Here is a 21,624-nt window from a genome sequence, read left to right as displayed (position 1 = left end):
AGCCCCTTTCTTATTTTCTGTGGGCAACTATAAGGCAGTTCAGATGTGTGTATGTTACATTGTCAATTCAGTAAGCATTGTTTGGGCACCTATTATGTCCTAAGATGTGCCAATGAGAAGATACCACATTTCTTAAACATGTACTGTGTGCTGGGCACTGTTCACTCAGGATTGACTCCGTTAATCTTCACAGTGACCCTGTGAAGTGACCCTGTGAATGACCCTGTGGGTCATTATGGTTCCCAGGGCGTAGTTGAGGCCCAGAGAGATTAAGTTGCTCTTTGGAGGTTATGCAGCTAGAGTGTGGGATTGGGATCCAAACCTGGCAGTTGGGCACTGCATACCAGGTGCTAAACTCTCCGTCTTACGTCTTCCCCGGCCACTGTGTCCTTCTGTCAAGATGGATATGGTCTCCTGTGGCAGGCACACAGAATGTCAGAGCGGTATCATAGTTGCTGCGGTAGCTGTATGGTGGTGTCTAGGAAGCAGGATGGATACATGGTTCAAGGACCCTCATTGGCCACCACTGAGCTTTGGTTCCATAAACTACGGTGCTTGTAAAGCACATTGCATTCCCAAGACTTCTGTCTTCCTGAAAGGAGCTTCTTCTGATGCTTAGAATATTCTAGGGAAATTGCTCATGTTCTGACCTATAGAGAGAATTCCTTGGGTTGATAGTCCAGATTGCTGATGAATCAGAAGCCATACTTTGAGCCCCTAATAAGATCTGGCTCCTTGCTTTATGTAGGCATTTCTGCATTCTGCAGGGAATTGAGACTAGACATGTTTAAGTGAAGTGTCCTCTTTAAAGGCGAAGTCTTTCCTCCCAATAGAATGTTGAGGTGATTGAGCCTTAGTGTCTTTAAAAAGACCATGTCATTCAGCAATATTCATGGGATACCTACTACGTGCTAAACAGTATTATGGGTCCAAGGGATATATAGCAGCAAACAAAAACAAAACCCCTGCTTTCAAAATGGAGCTTATGTTTCAGTGGAGGCAGAGAGACAATAAATAAAATTAAGTGAATCCAGCACTAGATGGTGATGAGAGCAATGGAGAGAAATAAAGTAGGAAGGGGGGGCAACTGGGTGTGAGGTTGCAGTTTGCGACAGTATGCTTGGACAGGGACCTGCGTGTATGTTTATGGAGGTTTAATTAAAAACCTAGTCACCACCACCACTACTGCTTAGGACCTATTATTTATCTTCATTGCCTTCATAAAATTCTTATGCACAAAGCTTCTCATAACGGGGGCTTGTCTACCTCTCCAGACTCATTTCATATCCCTTCCCCATAAACAATGCTTCAGCGTCACTGATCTGCCTACACTTCCTGGAAAACCACATCCTTTTGTGTTGGTGCCACCATGTGTGCTACGTTCTCTGCTGGCAGCACCTTGCCGCTTCATCTAGGAAGCTTGTTCCCATCTAAGCAATGGGAACTCACCCGCCCATGTGCCTCATGGACGCCACAGCACCGTTATTTTATTTCACACTCTAGTTGGGTTGTCAGTGTTTGGGTGTCCCTCTTCAGTGGTCTGTCATTTCTCCCATGGGGAAATGATTTTTCCCTTGTAAGTGCTTAATAGATACGGAAGGAAGGAAAGTCCATAGATAAGCAGGTAGGTAAGAAAGGAGGAGGAAAGACAGGAAGATAATCCAGAAGGCAGCTAGGAAGTGAGGGAGGGAGGGAGGGAGGGAGAAAGGTGGGGAGGAGAAGGAGAGGGGAGGGAGAAGGAAGAAATCAGAGTTCGTTGACCCGGCATGACAAGATCAGCATGGTGTTTTGGAGACACTCATCTGGGCACTGCGGGGAGAGAGTTGCTAACTTATAGCACTCATCCTCCCTGCTTCAGCAGATCTTTGAAAGTTTTACTGTTGGGTAAGACTGATTTTTCCATGGCCCTACGGACTTAACTCTGCTAATAGAAGAAGGGAAGACAGGCCCAAGGGAGGAGTATGCCTCCACAAACTTCTCCCACCCCCTGCCCCATTCCATGATGAATCATGGAAGTCTCAATTGAATATTCTAATCACAGCTTTGCTGTCCTTCAGACCCCAGCTGCTGACAGTTGGGTCACTCCTTTTCATGCCCACTGCCCTTCTCTCGTTATGGGAGCTCTTATGCATGAGTCTATCCTTAGCAGACAAAGCATGATGGATTGGCTAGGGTTCCCTTCATCCTTAGAACCTGGGAAATGCTTCTTTTTTCAGACTCTCAGGGCCCATGTGGGACATCGTCATGAATGAAAGAAGAAAGTAATACAATATTGGATGTGCCTCTTTGCTGCCACTGTGTAGAAAGAGTATGATGCATTGTGGGGAATGTAAGTATATGGCATGCGTCCCCCTCGCCCCACCCCGCCCCCAACCCAACAGCAGCTGATGCAGAAAATCATTGATCACAGTCAGTGTCCCAACTGAATCTGGTGGTTTTCATTGAAGATGTCCTACCCCTTTCAAAACCAGAAGAGTCAACAATTTCTAAAATTGAATCTCAAAGAGAAAAATCAACCTACGTTAAATCTTTGGATTTTTGAAATTATCTAAGATGCAAAAGGATTAGAATTGATTGGTTTTTATCGTGGAAGTGGGTTCACAGCAATTCTCAAATCTGTGGTCTCCCTGGATATAAAGCTATGAATGTCAGCCAGATACTAGTTTATTTCATTTTTTAATTTGATTCTAGGGCCCTGAGTCTGTATTTAATGTTTCAGTGAGCAAAACAGTTATGTTTGGCTCCAATGAAAGATTGATAGAAGTGATTTTCAGATGTGGAATCAAAACAGAGTGGGAAAAAAATGTCACGTTTAAATAAAATGCAGTACTTGGAGGCATCATGTGGTCTCATAATAAATGAATTCATGGCACAAAGCTGACATATTTTGAAGGAGAATTTCTTTAGAAAATTTGAGGTGATTCATTTTTATGATTAACTGTGGTGAAAACAATTACTTGAGAATTTTTAAGTGAAAGGAAAAGAAGCTTTGAGGTGTTTATAGATAACATCCGATTGCCTTCATTTTTATACTTGGCCTCATGCAGGCTATGAAGTTGTACGTTTGTGAAGTTTGGCTGAAGGCCCTGGAGCTCCAGGGGTGCTCATTCATCCCTGGCCTCATCTGTTATTCGTAGTTTGGAAAGGGGAGGAGCAGGGAACTGTAGCAGCAGTGGTGAGAAGTCCACCAGCTCTGGATTCAGACAGTCCCAAGTATGAATTGTGCCGTGTGACCTCGAGCAGATCATCTAACCTCCTGGTTTTCCCTTTTTGTCCCTTAAAATCAGGATAAAATGACATAGAAATAAATGCTGAGCATCTAATATAGAGCCTTGCACATACTCAATAATGGGTGAAAACAGCAATGGGAAGCATGTAGTATTTTCATTTTACCAACATCGATGGGCATTTACTCAATAACCTATTTGAAGTTCTGTACTTGTTCTACAAAGACTAGTCATAGTTCTCAAGTATCTCGTAATCCAGATAGGAGAGGCATGGACTTATAGGGATGGGAAACCAGAGGCAGAATAAGGCTGAACAAAGGGCATCTTCCCAACCTTGTAATCTAGTATAGTGCCTGGTTCTTGTGAGCACTTAGAAATACTTGTTGAAGAAGTTGAGTGGAAAAGATAAGGAATGGGACGAAAGGTAAAAACACCACCACCACCACTACCAGCAAAAACCCTATGTGTTCATTCTTCCTGTGTGGGGTTCTCCAGAGAAGCAGAACCAGTTAGGATATGTGTGTATATATAGAAAGAGATTTATTATAAGGAACTGGCTCATGTAATTATAGAGTCTAGCAAGTCCAAAATTTGCAGTGTTGGCCAGCATGCTGGAGATCCAGGAAAGCCAATGGTGCAGATGAAGTCTGAAGGCCATCTGCTGGAGAATCCTCTCTTGCTTGGAGAATCTGGTCTTTTTGCTCTAACTAGGCCTTCGACTGATTGGGTGAGGCCCACCCACATTATGGAGGACAATCTGCTTCCTCAAAGTTCACCAATTTAAATGTTAATCTCATCCAGAAACACCCTCCAAGTTGACATATAAAATTAACCATAACACCCTGGAAGTAATTAATTTAAACATATGCATCAGAAAGGCTCTACATTACTAGAATGTCTGAGTCTAAATCTTACTCCTTTAGTTCCTATTTGTGTTATCTTTGGGCAAATTATTTGATTTCGTGCCTTGGTTGCTTTGCCTCTAAAATGGAGATAATAATAGTGGCTTATCTACAGAATGGTTATGAAATTTAAGTGAAATAATACAAGGCATTATGTTGTTGAGTGCTCCATAAACCAGAGCCGCGGTTACTGGTAGTATTAGAAACACACAAGCGTGTAAGTATAGGGTCACCCTAGTCAAGCCTAAACTCTTCATATAGTTTAAAAACCTATTTTAAGCAGAAATGTTTTTAGATTAACATTAACACATTTTCATGTTGCCATTTAAGTATTGTTTGTCATCCACTGTGCTTAAGTCTTTTATGTGCATTTTCTGATGTAATCTTTATGAGAAGCAGGGTATTAGGTATAGTATTGTGCTTATGTCCAGATGACACATGGAGGCTTAGAGGGGTTAAATGATTTATTTCAGGGAGCCTGGGTGGCTCAGTTGGTTAAGCATCTGACTCTGGCTCTGGTCATGATCCCAAGGTCCTGGGATGGAGCCCCATGTCAGACTCCCTGCACAGCTAGGGGTCTGCTTCTCCCTCTCGCTCTGCCTTTCCTCTTTCTTTTTCTTCTTTCTTCTTTCTTTCTTTCTTTCTTTCTTTCTTTCTTTCTTTCTTTCTTTCTTTCTTTCTTTTTTTCTTCAAAGAAAAGAAAGCTTTAAAAATAAATAAACAAATGATTTACTCTGGGTCATACAGAGAGGGGCTGAATGGGTCTCCTCCTGGTTCATTTTCCACCTTACTCCATCTGTGTTATTGGGTGGGACAGAGCCAACCAGGTCTAGGAGTGTTTCTTCTTTGCGTTGGAAATGCAGTCATTTTGGGGAGTTCAAATTTGATAGTCTCCATTTCATGCAAAGGGATTGCAGGTACTCACATTTTACAAGTGGTTTTGATTCTTTCTCTGCTTTACTTATTTCTTTTTTGACTGTAGTTAGGCACCCTTTGAAAATGACAGGTACAAAATTTGCCATATCTTATGCACTTGGTAGCTGAGTCATTATTTCTGAGTAGGGAGAAATGACAAACACATGTAGGTTTTTATACAAGCTCAGTGTCAGCAGACTGGGCTCTCTGCAGCTGAATGGCTCCATGAAAGTCAATGATGGCCTTAGCTGAGTTCTACTTGCTTTCACTCCCACCAGGGGGCCAGTAAAACTCAGGTTAGTCTCTGCTCTGGGAAAATCACGTAAAAAGGGGTGTGTGTGTGTAATGTTTGTGCACACGTGCTTATGCATGACCCTTTAGCCTCTTTCCTGCCTAACTTGTTATCTTACAGCTAACTTGTTATCTTTATCCCTAGTTATCACATTATAGAATTGCTGAACAGGATTCCCAGCAGTTCCATAGTGAGCGGTGGTCTTTTATGCCTCTGGGCTCCTGAGTTCTTCTTCTCTTGAATGTTCAACTCCCTCCTTTATCTACCTGGTGAACTCCTACTTACGCTTCAAAACCTGGTTTAGATATCAGCACCGTGAAGGATTTCCTGCCTTTCCTATGTGTCCCCAGATGAATTCCTTCCTCCTTGGTGGCTCCTCTTGGACTTGTTAATATCTCTGTTGGCTGTCCTAATGATACTGCAGTATACTTATTTCGATCAGAAAATAAGTATACTGTACTTATTTGGAAAAAGCGTTTCCAGAGCCAGTACACTGCAGTGGTTAAGATAAAAGATTTTATAGTCTGAAAAATCTTAAGTTTGGGTCTCAGATCTGCTATAACTTGAGCAAGTGACACATCTTTGTGAAGCATAGTTTTATCACCTGCAGACCGCAGATCATGGTGCATCTCTTCGTAATGTTGAGGAGGTAACCGAGAAGCAACTAGCATAGCACCCAGCCTCTGGTGAGAAAGCTGGTGTGGCTACCTCTGTACTCTGTCTTTTCTGCTTCATTAGGGGCCTCATCCTATGTATTTCTGTATCTCTGGCTCCTGGCACAGTGTGCTCAGTAGATCTCTAGTAAATGCTAGAGATTCAAGTGAGTTGAATCTATAGAATCATTTTACAAATCCATAGGTTGAGGTTTGCATAGTTTACCAGAATTGTCCACCGAGGGGACTTTATTTTTGTCCTCATGTCAGTGCATGTGACTGAAGCAGCTCTTTGTCTTTGAAGGCACCTGCTGCCAGATGTTTTGACCTGGTGTGGCGTCCCCCTGGAATTTGGGGCTTTACTTATCTTTCATTCCCAAGGTCAGTGTGCCTTTCTAGTGCCAGTCAGAGGTATAGGCATGCCTTTGATTGGTTCAGCCAGATAGGAACTTCGAGTAGTTGCCTCTTTCCCTGAGAAGCATCCTATAGCGGTAAGCTGAGTACAGAGAAAATTTCTTCCCTTCAAGTCTCAGGGCCAAGTGGTAGCTGTGTTGTGCTGTTCTTGTGCACGTTTCACTAATCATTTTAACACAGTCAAGTAAGCATTAGCACTTGGTTGGTTATTACACAGCTTTGAAACCGTAGGAGACGTTAGCTCTATCAGTGGTTGATGATGGCAAGCAAGGAAGTAGTACAGAGTGATGAAATCAAACAGATCTGTGTTCAGATCCTGGCTGTGCCCCTTGGAAGCTGGTGGCACAGAGGGCCAGTCTTAAAGTTCTCCATGCCTTAGTATCCCCATCAAAATACAAAGAACAAGGTTAAAAATAGTGTCTACTTTCTAAATACGATGGTTAAATGACTTAATAGATGTTGAGCTTATCACAAGGCTTAGTGCATGGTAAGTTCTCAATATAGGACAGCCGGTCGGGGAAGTGATTCAGGATTGTGTCCCAGCATGGGCTAAAAGACAGAGAATTGGGTTCTTGGTGAGGTGGCCGTTTAAGGAATTAGGTACCTTTATAAATATTTGGGTCAATTGCAATGGTGTAGAAACGAAGGATTCTATGCCTGTCAATTCTTGCCCGTGAATAACTCTGTCTGTCTCAGGATAAATACATAATAGTGAGATTCCACAGATGTAATTGTTAAGAAAGAGAGGCTTCAGTCAGTATTTTAGTCATAAAAATGTATGTCTTTGTGATGACCCTTGGACAGAGTACAGATGTGTGGAATTCATTTGTGTTCATACCTTTATTTTTGCACCCCCTCAGGAGGAAAATCCTCCCCATCCTGTGAAAGTCGCTGATGCGGAGCCCCTGTGCAGACACTGAAATAATGCATGTTGCTTTTCCCTGGAAGGGGCCTAAGTGGTAGGACTATATGTTAATCATCAGTCCTGAAAGGTGTCATTTAGCAGCGGGGGAAATATGTTACTCTGTGCATTAATGGAAAAGAGATTATTTTCAAACATTTCAAAACCCCAAGGACCCTCTTCAAGGAACTTCCTTTTTTTCTCTCTCTCTTTCTTACCCATTTAGAGAAAAGGTGCCACAGCTTTCCATGATTTAGAAATAGGGCTGCAAGTCTAGCAGAAGAAGCTTAATGTCAGAAAATTCAAGGTAGAACATGTGATGCTCAGTCAGTGTGGGTGCTGCTGTAGCCTGGACCACAAAACCATGACACACACGTGACACAAAAATGTTATACCCAAAATATGTTCTCTTTTTTTTTAAAAAAAAAAAAAAAAAAAAAAGCAAGGTCAGAGAAAGATCACTACTGACGCCTGATGGTTTGAGATGGAAGACATCTCAGAGCATGAAAGAGAGGTGAAAACAAAGACAAGTGGAACAAAAATGGGCAGTTTTCTGGGCCAAGGGTCATAGATGAAGAAGGCTTGAAGGGTGCGGGGTCTCTTGAATGGTGGGGAGGGTCAGGGTCACTTGTTCAGAAGTTGAGGGGCTGAAGGTTTTCTGTTCTCAGGGGAGCAAGGAATGGGTCTGAATTGTATGTCGGCTTCCATGGCCTTTCTTACGGCTGGACTGACCTCTGCCTCCAGGGGTAAGGGGACACTGATGTCAAAGAACGAAGGGGCCAGGCCAAAGACAGCAGGTGTGGAAGAACCCAAACCACTGGTAACTACAGGAGGCATTTCCAGAGGCCAAGCAACATGGCTCAGGCTTTGCATAATTGGTTCAAGTCAGACAGGGAGAGGAGAGGGTTGGCTGCAGTCAGATTTGAGAAGTCGCCGTGGAGAAGGCGCACTTGGATAGGGGAGAAAGGCATTTGAGTTGGTTTCCTTGAGGGATAGATTGGTTTTCATTCCTGGCTCTGGTGGGGGGGGGCAGAGGGGGATGATGTGGGGCAAGGTGTGTCCCCTCTGTGCATCAGCTGCTTCACCTGTACAATGAGGTGGTAAAGCCCAGGTTCCCTGTCCTTAAGAGCTTACGTGAGGCAGTAACTATAGGATGTGCACTCCTGGGCCCGACATATAAATAAATATGAATTCCTGTTTCACAGCTGCCTTTCGGGTATTTTACACCTACTTCTTTCTCTTGGAAGCCAGAGATCAGGAGTCGCTTCCTACTTGTAGAGTCTCTGTCCATCTTCAAACCTGGACACAGCTACCCCAGTCTTCAGCTGTCCCTCTGTCTCCTTTGCAGCTATTTTAGCCCTGGGACATTGTGGCGGACTTCTTAATTTATTGGTGATCTGTTTCCTACAGTAGACAGTGAGCTTCTAGGGGGTGGGGGCAGGGAAATGTCTGTACCCATCTCTCAGCACAGGGGCAACCCTCGATAAATGTTGAACGTGTCCACTGGTGGCTCCTTCCGGCTCTTGTTGAGATGTCACTTGAGATGACTTTATATTTCCATGCTCCCCCTCAATACCCTTGATTGCTACACGTAGTGGGATGAAAGGACCAGATGCTCCATCCATGTAGGAGGGAATCTGAGAGGTTTTCAAGTTTAGTTCATTTCCGTGAGGTTAGAATGGAAACATTCTAATGGTATCTGAGGAAGGATGGAGCCCTGAAGCCCACCCACAGCCAGCAGCATGGTGACCCCCTCCTTTTACCCTGCACCCCTTACTTACCTGAGGCTTGTTCTTTTTTACAGTGACTTAGTCACTATAGGATTGGGAAAGCAGATCTGATACTTAAAAAAAAAAAAAAAAAAAACAGCCCTAAAACCAAGTTAGAATAGGCCTTTTAGGTTAGCTGTGCTATTTTTGTCTTTCATTAGTGCTGATAATTAGCAGAATTAAGAATGGGCACTTAAATTATGGTTTAGACAACAGAACATCTCTAGGAATGAAATTACCATTCAGCTTACATTTTCAGTGAGATCTTAAAATCACTGAAATAAAATGAGTCTGAAGAATGCTCTGATGCTGGGGGCTCTGAACTCCAGAGCCAAAGTGGATCGTTGAAATAATGATAAAAATTGTGGTGATCACCATTATCTCATTCATTTGTGCAGCAAATTAGAGTTTATAAGGCTGTTTCATATCACTAGGATCTTCGCAAATTAGAACAGGAAGGGAACATAGAAGTCAAGTGATGCAACCCCTTCATCTTATGCGTGAGGGTACTGGGATTTGTTGTTGCTTTATTTTTTTAAGATTTTATTTATTTATTTGAGAGAGAACGAGCACATGCATGGGCAGAGGGGAGGAGTAGAGGGAGAAGCAGACTCCTAGCTAAGCAGGGAGCCCACTGTGGGACTTCGATCTCAGGACCCTGGGATCATGACCTGAACCAAAGGCAGACACTTAACCGACTGAGCCACCCTGACACCCACTGTGGCTCAGTCAGTTAAACATCTGACTCTTGATCTCAGCTCAGGTCTTGATCTCAGGATAATGAGTTCAAGACCTGCATGGGGTGTAGAGCCTGCTTAAACAAACCAACAAAGAAACAAACCAAACCTCACTCCAAATGTCTAGAAAACTGCAACTATTATTACTTCAGGACAGCTTTGCTAGGATATTCTTGTATTTCATTACACACACTTCTCATGCATCAGTTTGAACCTGGCCATTTATGCTTTAAATCTAAATACTAAAAAATGGATCTTTAAAAAGCAACTGAGAATCTTTTTTAAATTGTGCTATAATTGTCATACCATACTATATTAGTTTTAGGTGCACAGTGCCATGATTTGATACATGAATACATTGTGAAATGATCAGTCATTTCAGTTAACTTCTACCATCACACACAATTATAATTGTTTTCTTGTGATGAGTACTTTTAAGATCAGTACTCTTAGCAACTTGCAAATATACAATAGTGTTTGTTCTTGTCTGTAGCTTCCATGCTGTATCCCAAGGACTCCTTTATCTTATAATAAGAAGTTTGTACCTTTTGCCTACTTTCCTCCATTTTGCTCACCCACCAGGCCTATGTTGCAAGGCAGGCAAGGCAGATGTTATTATTCCCACAGTACCAAGTGAGGAGGTCAAGAATTAAGGATGAGAAACGTTTGGGCTGAGTTGATGCGGTGGAGTGGCCTTTGTCACCACCTGGCTGACTCTAGGTCCCCTCTTGCTTTGTGTGGTACATCTTTGTTGACAGCTTGACCTGCTCAGGGGGGCTTTCTTGACCTTTAACCAACTAGTCCCTCAGCTTCCTGCCTGCCCCATCACTCTCTCTCCTCAACCTGTTTGATGCCATTACTCTTACATCTACCTAATGTTCTAGAAGGTCTATTTTACTTGTGGGTTTTCTCCACCAGACTGCAAGCTTCATGGACCTCTGTTTTGTTCACAAGTAGAATCTGAGCACCTGAAACAGTGCCTGGCATAGCATAGATACTCAATAAATATTTGTTAAATGATTGAATGAATATTGAAGGAGCTAGACGGCATATAGAGAAAGTCATGTGGAGACTAAAAAAAAGGCAAAACCCACTGTATTTTGAGAACTTAAAACATGGGTCAGAAAAATGGCCAATCTACTTGAAGCTGTAACTTCAACTTTTAAGTCCTTCATCCATTGAACAAATACTTCAGAGGACTTCCTGGATTCTGCACACTGTTCTAGGTGTTGGGGAACTGCTGTAACCAAACAGATTAGGAATTCTCATCAGAGGAGAGCTTCCATTTCTGGGACATGAGGTGACAATAAATATATTAAATAAATTAAATTAAATTCATAAATAAATTTGTAAATTTGCATCTGTATGTTACTATAATAATTAAAGTGTGAGTAGAAAAGCAAGGGGATGCTAAGAAGTGTGGTGGCTTCTTTTTAAGTGAGGTAGCCAGGAAGGTCTTTCTGAGAATTGACATCTCAATATTTGATGAATATTTAACCATTAGTTTGTTGAAAGGATGAATGTTTTAAAATACTAATTGTTTCTGCCTCAGAGTATCTGTGAGTAAAGTTACTTTACTTCTTCAAGGAAAATGTATAGAAGGCTTTCAAGTTCCTCCCTGTGAAAGCAGGTTGGAGCTAAAATATTACCTGGGTTTTGCCTCCATCCTTGCCCTCCTCCTCCCTCACTTCTCTGAAACCAGTAAGAGCAGCCACCCTGGAGCTGATTGTGGTGAAGCCATGATTTCAGCGTCACTCAGCCCAGTGAAGCCCTTTTGTGAGGCAGAGAGTGCAGCCTGGGCCCGCAGAGGCCTTGACTCACGCTTGGGTTCTTTTTTTTTTTTTTTTTTTTTTAGATTTTATTTATTTATTAATGAGAAACACACAGAGAGAGAGAGACAGAGACAGAGACAGAGACAGAGACACAGGCAGAGGAAGGAGCAGGCTCCATGCAGGGAGCCCAACTGGGACTCGATCCCGGGTCTCCAGGATCACGCCCTGGACTGAAGGCGGCACTAAACTGCTGAGCCACCCGGGCTGCCCACTGCGTGGGTTCTTGAGCTGTGCTGTCACCTTCGACCAGTCACCTCTCCCAGCCTCAGAGTTTTCATTTTGTAAACGATGATAATAGCTTTACTGGCCATGTTTTCTAAAGTGCCTGCCCATGTACAATAGTAGCTCAGCAAATGTTACTCTCTTTCCTCTTTTGTATCAGCTGTGCATTAAAATGGCCCTTGCTGCAGGGGAGTAGAGTACAATGCAAGCAGGAAAACTAAGAAATGAGGAGTCTTTTCCAGAGCAAATGCCCCCAGTGATTGTGGTGACCTGGTACAGGAAAACCGTCTCATCCCTTTTAATCAGATTTTCAACATTATGAAGGCTCCTGCTATTACAGTGTTGTTTTTTTGTTGGTTTTTTTTTTTTTTTAGATTTTATTTATTTATTCATGAGAGACACAGAGAGAGGCAGAGACACAGGCAGAGGGAGAAGCAGGCTCCATGCAGGGAGCCCAATGCAGGACCCGATCCCAGGACCCCAGAATCACACCCTGAGCCGAAGGCAGACACTCAACCACTGAGCCACCTAGATGCCCCTACTACATTAGTTTTGCCTTAAAACTAAACTGCCAGTATTAAAATTCTTTTGTTAATCTTTTTTTTTTTCTCATTTAGTAGGTGAAAGATTATAGAATTTCTGAGTCAGGTGACCAGATGCTGGCTATCACTTAGACATAAGGCCTCATCATCGAGATGCAGGAATAGCTCTGGAAAGGTAATGCTGCTGACCATGGACTTTGTGGTAGTGCCAGAGCCTGGAGAGGAGACAGCAGCTTTTCTGTCATCTCTGCTGGCTCTTTTTTTACTCCTCTTTATTTACCAGTGGTGTGCTCTTTGCTACGTGGTGTGCCATATGCTAGGTGCTGTGCCTGGAGATCAGACGGTCTGTGTAGATGCACCTGGCCAGTTGGAAAGGTAGATCCAGCATGGGAACAGAGGTCCTCAGGTCCAGCTCAGAGCTACTTTCATTATATTCTGCCAAAGTGTCAGGCAAGACTGGTGACCCAAAGTCCCAACTATATTATCATTAATATTAGTGATAATGAAAATAATCATCCTGAAGAAATGGGGCTATAAGATAATACAGACGTGCCAGGAACATCAAGGTAGATAAGACTGTCTGTGTAAATACCCTCAGGAGCACTTGATAACAACAAATATCAACTGGCTTCTTGGCTGTGAAGCTCCATGCAAGGGGTGTTTCATGTGCACTATAAAACCCTAGCAAAGCTCTATGATAACTGCAATGTTATACCTGTTTCACAGATGACAGAACAAAGGCTTTTGTGTCTTACCTAATTCACCCTAGGCCACATAGCCTATAGGTGACATGGCTGGGAATTAAACCCTGGTCTGTGTGTCCGAGAGTCTGATCTGGGTGAAGCACAGGTGTTCCTGGGATGGTATTCCATCTTAATGGGATTGCAAACTGGGACAGATATATCCATGCACAGACCTGTCATGAACCAATTACACTTCTCTTCTTTGAGCTGGAAACTTCTCTGTCTCCCCTGGGTTCATCGGGGTGACCATAGGAGTCTTCTCATTTGAGAGAATGCTGGGTATGCCTAAACCCACACCACTTGAGCTAATTGTGTACAATTTAACATTCCCAAAGCGCCGACAGTCCTCATTCAAACCAAGTGTGAAAGTTTTTAAATTAGCTTTCACAGTTTGATTCACAAGCAGCAAATGCAAAACGGCACAGGATTAATTTTTCCAACCATCACCACCACGATGGCATAGCTGAAGGCTATCTCAGCTCATTTCCTTTAACAGAGAAGAGGCTGGGCAGAGGCAGTGTTCTTAGGAGAATGATGTTCTAGAAGAGATCTCAGTCCTCTGGTTGCAAAAAGAATCAGATATGCAGATTACATAGCGGCTGCATGGAGCAGCGTGTGTGAAGAGCAAGAACTTTGGAACTGGATGGTCTTGGATTTGCATGGTGGTTCCGTTGATCTTGCGGTGTGCTGTTCTTGCACACTGGTTGTATGAATTACCTATCTTTAGCCTCAGCTTGCCTCCTTATAAAATGGGCGTAATGTTTCCAAATGTCTGAAAAGCTTTTGGTGAGGATATACTCTGGGTCAATGGCTCGACATAGTGGCTGAAATCTCAGAGGGATCTCAGTCAATCAGAGCTATTATTATTAGTGTCATCCTTGAACTTTGTTTTCCTGCAAAAACAATGCTCACTGATCAGGGCACCTGGGTGGCTCAGTGATTGAGTGTCTGCCTTTGGCTCAGGTCATGACCCCAGGGTCCTGAGATCGAGTCCCACATTGGGCTCCCTGCAGGGAGCCTGCTTCTCCTGCTGCCTATGTCTCTGCTGTCTCTCTGTGTCTCTAATGAATAAATAAATAAAACCTTTAAAAAATACTGTCTTAGGGAGGTTTTTTTCCCCTTGGGTGCCATTTATTGAGCTATTGTGTCCAGAGTGCATGGCATTGGAGACAAGGAGATAACAAAACAGTCCTGCCATGAGGAATTCTGCACTTCAGTGCAGAAGCAGACACATGTAGTACAGCATGGTAATTGCTGTGAGGGCACAGAGATGGAGCTTCTGGCCCACCTTGAAGGTAATGGTTATAGAAGACCTTGGGAGGAATCAGAGTCTCAAAATATATGTAGAGAACAGCCAGGGAAAAGGGTTGAAAGTGAGTTCCAGGCAGAGGAAATAGCCCACCACAAAAGCAAAGAGGTGAGAAAAGCAAGGTTTTACTTTGGGAACTCTAGATAGTTCCAGATGGTTGAAACAAACTATGAGCAACTTAACCTTGCCTCAGTTTCCACATCTGCAAATGGGCATAATAATAGCACCCACCTCACAGAGCTGTTACCAGGATTAAGCAAGCAAGTCAAGGAAGACACTAGAATGATGCTAAGTACAAAGTCCGCAGAGAATATTCTCCACACCAAGTAGCATTGAATGGTGTTCCCCAGATGTCATTACCTGTGAGTTCTTGGGACCTTCCCAACCCAGTGGGTCTTCTGTGCCATTGAAAGGGGTTCCTTACACACAGCATTTTCCCTAAACCTGTTCGACCCATTGGATGGGTGAACATTTCCTTTTTATTCCTCGTAATAATCCTTCTCAGGAGTTTTATACTCTAAGGTATGGGAAACTCTATAATTAGATACACCAGACAAGATCTGTTTTTTGGTTCTAAAAGGAATTAACCTAGCTGAAGGTCTAACAGCTCCCCCTCCCCCCAAAGAAAAAGAAAATTAAGAAAATGATTTGTCGCTTTTTTGTTTAGGGATCCATTGTCTTACATATATAGGCCTTTGCTTGGCATTTGAATAAAAACTCACATTCAGAGGGATCAGAATCTGAAGGGTTACAAGGAGTTTCACTTTTACTTTAATTGGTGTCTGATATTCATGCTCAGCTAATAATTTTTTTGGTACAGGTGTCTGTGGATGTGGAGTGAACAGTTGAAATAGCTACAGGGATGAGTCCTATGGCTCGTCGGCCTAGCACTAAAAGCAAGGTTTGCTGTCAGATGATCTTCCAGCTTCCTCTGAGTTCATGCATTAGTGCATGAACCAGACTGGCTCTGATTGGAGCACAGGGAGGAACTGAGGTGGAAGGAAGGGCAGGCCGGGGATCTGGGCGCAGGGGTGCATCAGAGGTCAGCGTGGGAGGTAAGCGATCATGTTCACATCAGACTGCCCACATCAGAATCTCTGCTCTGCACTCAGCAGCTGGGTACCCTGGGACAGGTTGTTGACTTTCCCCTTTGCTAAAATGTGGGTGAAGGGCAGTGGCCCCCTCAGTGAGCTGCTGGGCCTTACAGATGTGAAGCTCCTAGAATAGCACCTACACAGAGGAAGGGCCAAGTGGTGGCAGCTCTGGCTCTGGCAATTCCTGGGCCACTTGGGCAGCTTCTCCCAGCCTCTGTTCCCTGAGATCTTCATGCCCAACAACGGTGCTGGCTGAGGAGATGAAAAGAAGTAAAGTGAATGGGTGCTCAGGACCTGACTGGGGCTGGAGGGACCTTCTTAGGTAGAGTTCAAGTACTGCTTTCCTCGCTAAGAAGCCTTCCCCATCCCCTGCCCCTGCTCTTGCTTCTTCAGTGCGCCCACGTAAGGTGGTCATGAGCAATACTCGGTGCAGTGCACGCCCTCAGCGCCCGGACGCTCAGTAGAGGTTAACTGTTGTTGCATTGAGCCTGTCTGGCCAGAGGTAGCCTGCACACTGCAGCCTCTGAGGGGATTGAAGCCAATGTAGGTTGGGTCTCCCTGTAGCTCAGCAGACGGTTACTGTGGCTGTGTTTCTGTGGTGGCTGCAGGGATCAATACAGACCGCTGCCCAGTCAATTCAAGTACAGTGTAGCTGATGGACAGACTTTACGGGCCATGACCCGCAGATGCGGAGCTTTTCCCGAGCCCTGGCAGCAGGATGGATTTTCACTGTTTGCTCATTAGATCCAGAGTGCTTATTTTCCAACACAGAACACATGCAAATTGACAACAGGCACATGCTTTTAAATGTAATCAAGAAGAATGAGCTTGTGTACCAGCATTAATTTGCCTTAGTCCAGTGTTAGGATTTCCAGAGTTTTATGATACATGCTTTTGTCTGGGGTGTCTTCTTTCTGCAGAAGGGCTCGGGCTTATAAAGTGGTGTCTTACCTCTTCTTCCTATTTTCAAATGAATCAAACTGGGGTAAGTTTGCAGTAATGCCCACTATGCAAATTCCTTTCCACTTGGGGTAACTTGAAGGATACAGGAATGTTGTGTGTGCTCTATGGCATCTTCCAAACATGCCTAAGTGACTGGCATTGAAATACCCATCTGAGGACAAATCCAGGGAATGAATCCAGAGCATCCTAGACTCTGCTCAGTCTCTGCTATCCCCACAAAGCCCCAGAGCACGACCCCCCTGGTGTTCACTTGAAAATTAATTAAATGCTAGTTCAGAATAACATATCTATTGCTTAAACATTAACACCTTTTGTTGACACTTGACTTTTTGGCACTCAGTGTCACTTCGTCATAACTAGATTGTAAAGACTGTGATAAGGGATCTGTCTTAATTTTTAAATTCAGCACATATTTCTAATCATGGTTTTGAAAACTCATATAACATCTAATACGGCAGTGTGCACCTAGTTATGTTCAGCAAATAGTGGTTGGAGTTTGATTAAAAGGTGACCCTTTAAAAATGAGACTATTAATACCTTAAATATACCAGCTCAATTAATGTGTCAGCCTGAAATCATTGGTCTGTAATCACTTCTTATTCTCACTTTACTTTCTTAAGTATACCCTTTAAAATAGCAATTTAGTAATAAGAATATAACAAAGCCTTTTTAAAGCCTTTGAAAATGGTGTATTAAAGAAAGAAGTCATATTTTTTCTTAAGTCAGTAGGAAGATGGGCAGAAACATTATGGAGATGGACATGCCATGAGTAGGGATGGTGTATCAGGCTTCTCTCATTTGACCTTCCTCAGCAGTAAACTATTCATTGTCCCTGTATGACAGTTGGGGAAACTGAGGCTTATAAAAAGGTAGTAAGTGGGATACCTGGGTGACTCAGTTGGTTAAGCGTCCAACACTTGATTTTGGCTCAGGTCATGATCATGGGGTGGTGAGGTGGAGACCCACTTCGGACTCCACACTGAAAGTGGAGCCTGCTTAAGAGTCTCTGTCCCTTTCCCTCTGCCCTTCCCCCCACTACTTGTGCATGCACGCGTCTGCACTCTCTCTAATAAAAATGGTAGTAATCACCAAGATAATATAGCTTCTAAATATTTAGAGTTTATTAACTACTTATAAGCATATATCTCATTTATACCTTTCAGTAAACTTTTGTGGGCATTCTTAGTGGCTTTACAGTTGAGATCATAAAGGCAAGATGATTTGTGCAAGGCCTCTGCACCTGTCAGAGGCAGGACCATGACTAGTACACTGGACTGTGGGTCTCAAAGACCACAGATGAACAATATCCATATCTTATGATCATTCACTGAATGACAATTATGTGAAGATTTATAGGCTTAAAGGGAATTCCAGTTTCCTATAGAATGCTTAAGCACATATAGATACTGTCATATAGGGATCCCTGGGTGGCGCAGTGGTTTAGCGCCTGCCTTTGGCCCAGGGCGCGATCCTGGAGACCCGGGATCGAATCCCATGTCGGGCTCCCGGTGCATGGAGCCTGCTTCTCCCTCTGCCTATGTCTCTGCCTCTCTCTCTCTCTCTCTGTGACTATTATAAAAAAAAAAAAGATACTGTCATATATATATGTTCAACCCGGTTCATTTGGTTTATAAGGTTATATCAGATGTCAACTTCTAATTTGAAATTTTTTAAAAAGATTTTGTTTATTCATGAGAGACAGAGAGAGAGAGAGAGGACAGAGCCAAAGGCGGATGCTCAACTGCTGTGCCACCCAGGTGCCCCTGAAAATAAATTTTATTTTTAAATATTTTATTTATCAGAGAGAGGGAGAGAGAGAGAGAGAGAGAGAGAGAGAGAGAGAGCATGCGCTCAAGTGTGGGCATGTGAGTGGGGGGAAGGGGCAGAGGGGAAGAGAGAGGCAGAAAATCTCAAGCAGACTCCATGCTGAGCACAGGACTTAACTAGGGGCTCAATCTGATGACCCTGAGATCATAATCTGAGCCAAAATCAAGAGTCAGACATTTAACTGAGCCACCCAGATGCCCCTAATTTTTTATTTTTATTTATTTTTTTGCCCCTAATTTTTTAAAAGAAAGGGACACCTGGGTGGCTCAGTGGTTGTGTGTCTGCCTTTGGCTCAGGTTGTGATCCCAGGGTCCTGGGATTAAATTCTGCACTGGGCTCCTCACAGGGAGCCTGCTTCTCCCTCGGCTTATGTCTCTGCCTCTGTGTGTGTGTGTGTGTGTGTGTGTGTGTGTGTGTCTCATGAATAAATAAATAAAATTTAAAAAAATAACTGAGTCTTTTATCCAGATGTTTAGATTCAGGCTATCAGAGACATTGAGAATGCCTAGTGCAGGGATACAGAGTTTAGGGTTTTCAGGTAAAACTCTATTTCTCTGAATTGGGACATAAGGAATATACTTGGGGAAGGGGGATGGCGAGGAGAAAAAAACATGAACAGAAAGACCTTGAAGTCCTGGAAGTTCCTGGGGAAAGTGAATATGGGTGCTCCTGGTCTGCTGAGGATACTTGTGGAAGCCTGAGCAGTATGAGGAAGCACTTTGGTCTTTTTCCACTCGCTCACTCACTCACATACTCATTAGCAGCTGCTCATGCCATAGGCACTGTTCTGGGTACTGAAGATCCAGCAGGAAATCAAACAGTCTCTGCCATAGTGAGGTGTGCAATGTAGTTGGGAGATTTGCACAATAAACAAAATTAATGTGCAAGTTACATGGTATATTAGAAAGTTTTATGGAGGGAAGAATAGCAGGGGAGATGTATTGGGAGGATGGAGGTAGGGTTTGTAATCTTAAATAGGGAAATCAGAAAGTGGCATTTGAGCAAATACTCTGAGGAAGTTGTGGCTGCCTGCTTTTATGATATCTGAGAGGGAGCAGCAGGTGCAAAGGCAGGAGCGTGCCCTGTGTATTTGAAGCATGGCAAGGCAGCCAGTGTGCCTGGAATAGGGCAAGGGAGTGAGAGAAGGTGGTCAGAGAAATTAAGGGAGTTGGGCAGGAAGTTCATAGAGAGCTTTATAATATCATAAGAGAAAAAAATAATAATATCATAAAAGAATCCGATGCTTTTTTGAAAAGAAATTATAGAGGCATCTGAACAGAAATGGAGAAGGTATTCAGGAGGAATTGCAATAATGAGCGAGAAAGATGATGGTGGTTTGCAGCAGAGTGTTAGCTGTGCAACTGGTGAGAAGTTTGGAATCTAGATAGAGTCGTTCAAGTGCTTTTTGAGTCTATGCTTATGTACCAGGCACTGAGACACAGGACACTGAATAGTTGGAGGATCTGCTTCCTTTAGGAGTGAGGAACATGCACTCTGAGTGACTGGTACGCAGCAGGAGAGGCAGTGCTGTGTTTAAGAAGCAGACAGGATTTCAGGGCTCTAGTCCCACCCTGCCACATGCTGGGAGGGGCACCTTGAGAGATAATGATTTAACTTCTGAGTCTATTTTTTTATCTGTTAAATGGGAGGGTGATAGCTACTTACTCGTGTACTTACTACGCGTATAAATAACAAATATGAGTTGCTTAGGGAAATTCTCTTAATAAATCGAGTATACGCAGAGAGGTAACATCTAGAGACTTGATGTTATGATTAAGAGCCCAGACTCAGAAGCCAGACCCCCTCCCACCCTTGTGACTATGTAATCATGGGCAAATTACTTAACCCCTCCATGCCTTTTTTGTAAAATGGAAAAGGCAAGCCTACTTATTAAGACTGGTATATGGATTAACTGGGTTAATATGTAAGCATGTAGAACAATGCCTGACATGTCGTAATTAAAACTAGTCCCTAGCGTTGTTGTGAGTTCCAGGGAAGTTGTTGAGACTGTCCTTAGATCATTAGCATATTTGAGCATCATTCTACTTATTTCCAGGGCATTTTTTTTATTTCAACATCCTGTGAAGCCACATCTTGCCTAAATGGCCAAACAGTTTCAGTGAAACCCCATCCATGTGTTTGGTTCCCTATTTACTCATCCCATACAATCAGGGTACCTCCTTAATTTCTTCTTGGATTAGTCATGTTTACCAACAGCTCCAAAAACACATTCCAGCCTTCAGAAAGCAGACGACAATAGCTATAACAAGGTATTAGAGGTTGTATCAACTTGTCTTACTTGAAGTTAATGTGAAAAATGTGGAGGAAAAATAACAAGGGGAAATTTCGAAAATTGGGCAATGATGTTTAACCAAAATGACATGTGCATCTCTGAATGTAAATGCACAACTGCGTTAATGCCTCGCCGGCTGCCTTCCATCCTGAGGTTTTATCACATCATAATGCAGTGATGAGGTATTTCTTTGCTTTTTTAGTTTTTCCACTTGCAGATGCCAACAATGATTATTTGTAATTTCAGAAATAAAGATGCTCCAAAGCAACATCTGTGATTCCATATTTTTCCGTGGAATTCAAAATGCACATCTTATTCCTATCTGTAACTGGGGAGTATTTGCAGTCAAACATAATTCCTGTGTACTTGATTTAGCTCTGGGCCAGATTGACTAAAAGGTTTTAAAATGGTGCCTCTGCTCTCAGTACCTACACTGTGTGGGTTCTCGACCTTTTAATCCCCATTTTCTTTAATACAAATAAAAGAGAGTTTATCAGTTGATTCAGATGAGTGGGAGTGTGCCATGTAAATTTCAAGGAATTATGTACTAAATTACAGTACCCATTTGGGGGCTTAAATATCATTCTCCGCTACACAAAACTGGCGTGGATTTTATTTTAAATGAAATGGCACACAGTGGCAGGCAATTATTTTTGTTATTGTGTTTCCTACCCTGGCCTCCAGAACCTAAGGACAAAGGAAGGGGATGTTCATTTATAAGTTGACCTCCTGAATTGTTCTTGAAGTGCAATTTAATCCTCATATCAAGCAAAGTCTAATGCTGTATTTGCCAGTAAAATAGTCATTTGCATTTTTTATTGACAATACAAATTGTGTTTAATCAGGCAGTCGGCGTGTTAGCATTTCCAAATGATTGAAGACCCAGTTTTGTTCAAACTACATCCCATTTTGGGTCAAATGTATTTTGTTCTTTTTAATTATCAGAGCACATAAAGTTGATTTTGAACAGTATGCTTTTTTTTTTTTTT

At 42.9% G+C, this 21,624-nt stretch overlaps 1 protein-coding gene across 24 annotated transcripts in view; it reads left to right on the top strand.

The window, feature by feature from the left end:
* DAB1 (DAB adaptor protein 1) overlaps window positions 1-21,624 on the top strand; it is a 1,166,965-nt gene that overhangs the window by 826,227 nt on the left and 319,114 nt on the right. For 3 of the 24 annotated variants that reach the window (XM_077891929.1, XM_077891942.1, XM_077891947.1), the window contains one exon: window positions 2,217-2,329. The exons of the other annotated variants lie outside the window; for them this stretch is intronic. The gene's annotated coding sequence lies outside the window, so the exon portion shown is untranslated. The remainder of the gene's footprint in view (window positions 1-2,216; window positions 2,330-21,624) is intronic. 24 annotated transcript variants of the gene reach the window in all.

The sequence above is a fragment of the Canis aureus genome, chromosome 3, assembly GCF_053574225.1.
Source record: "Canis aureus isolate CA01 chromosome 3, VMU_Caureus_v.1.0, whole genome shotgun sequence".
Taxonomy (NCBI): domain Eukaryota; kingdom Metazoa; phylum Chordata; class Mammalia; order Carnivora; family Canidae; genus Canis; species Canis aureus.
The sequence above is the reverse complement of the archived record's forward strand: the minus strand, read 5'-3'. Positions and strand labels throughout refer to the sequence as shown.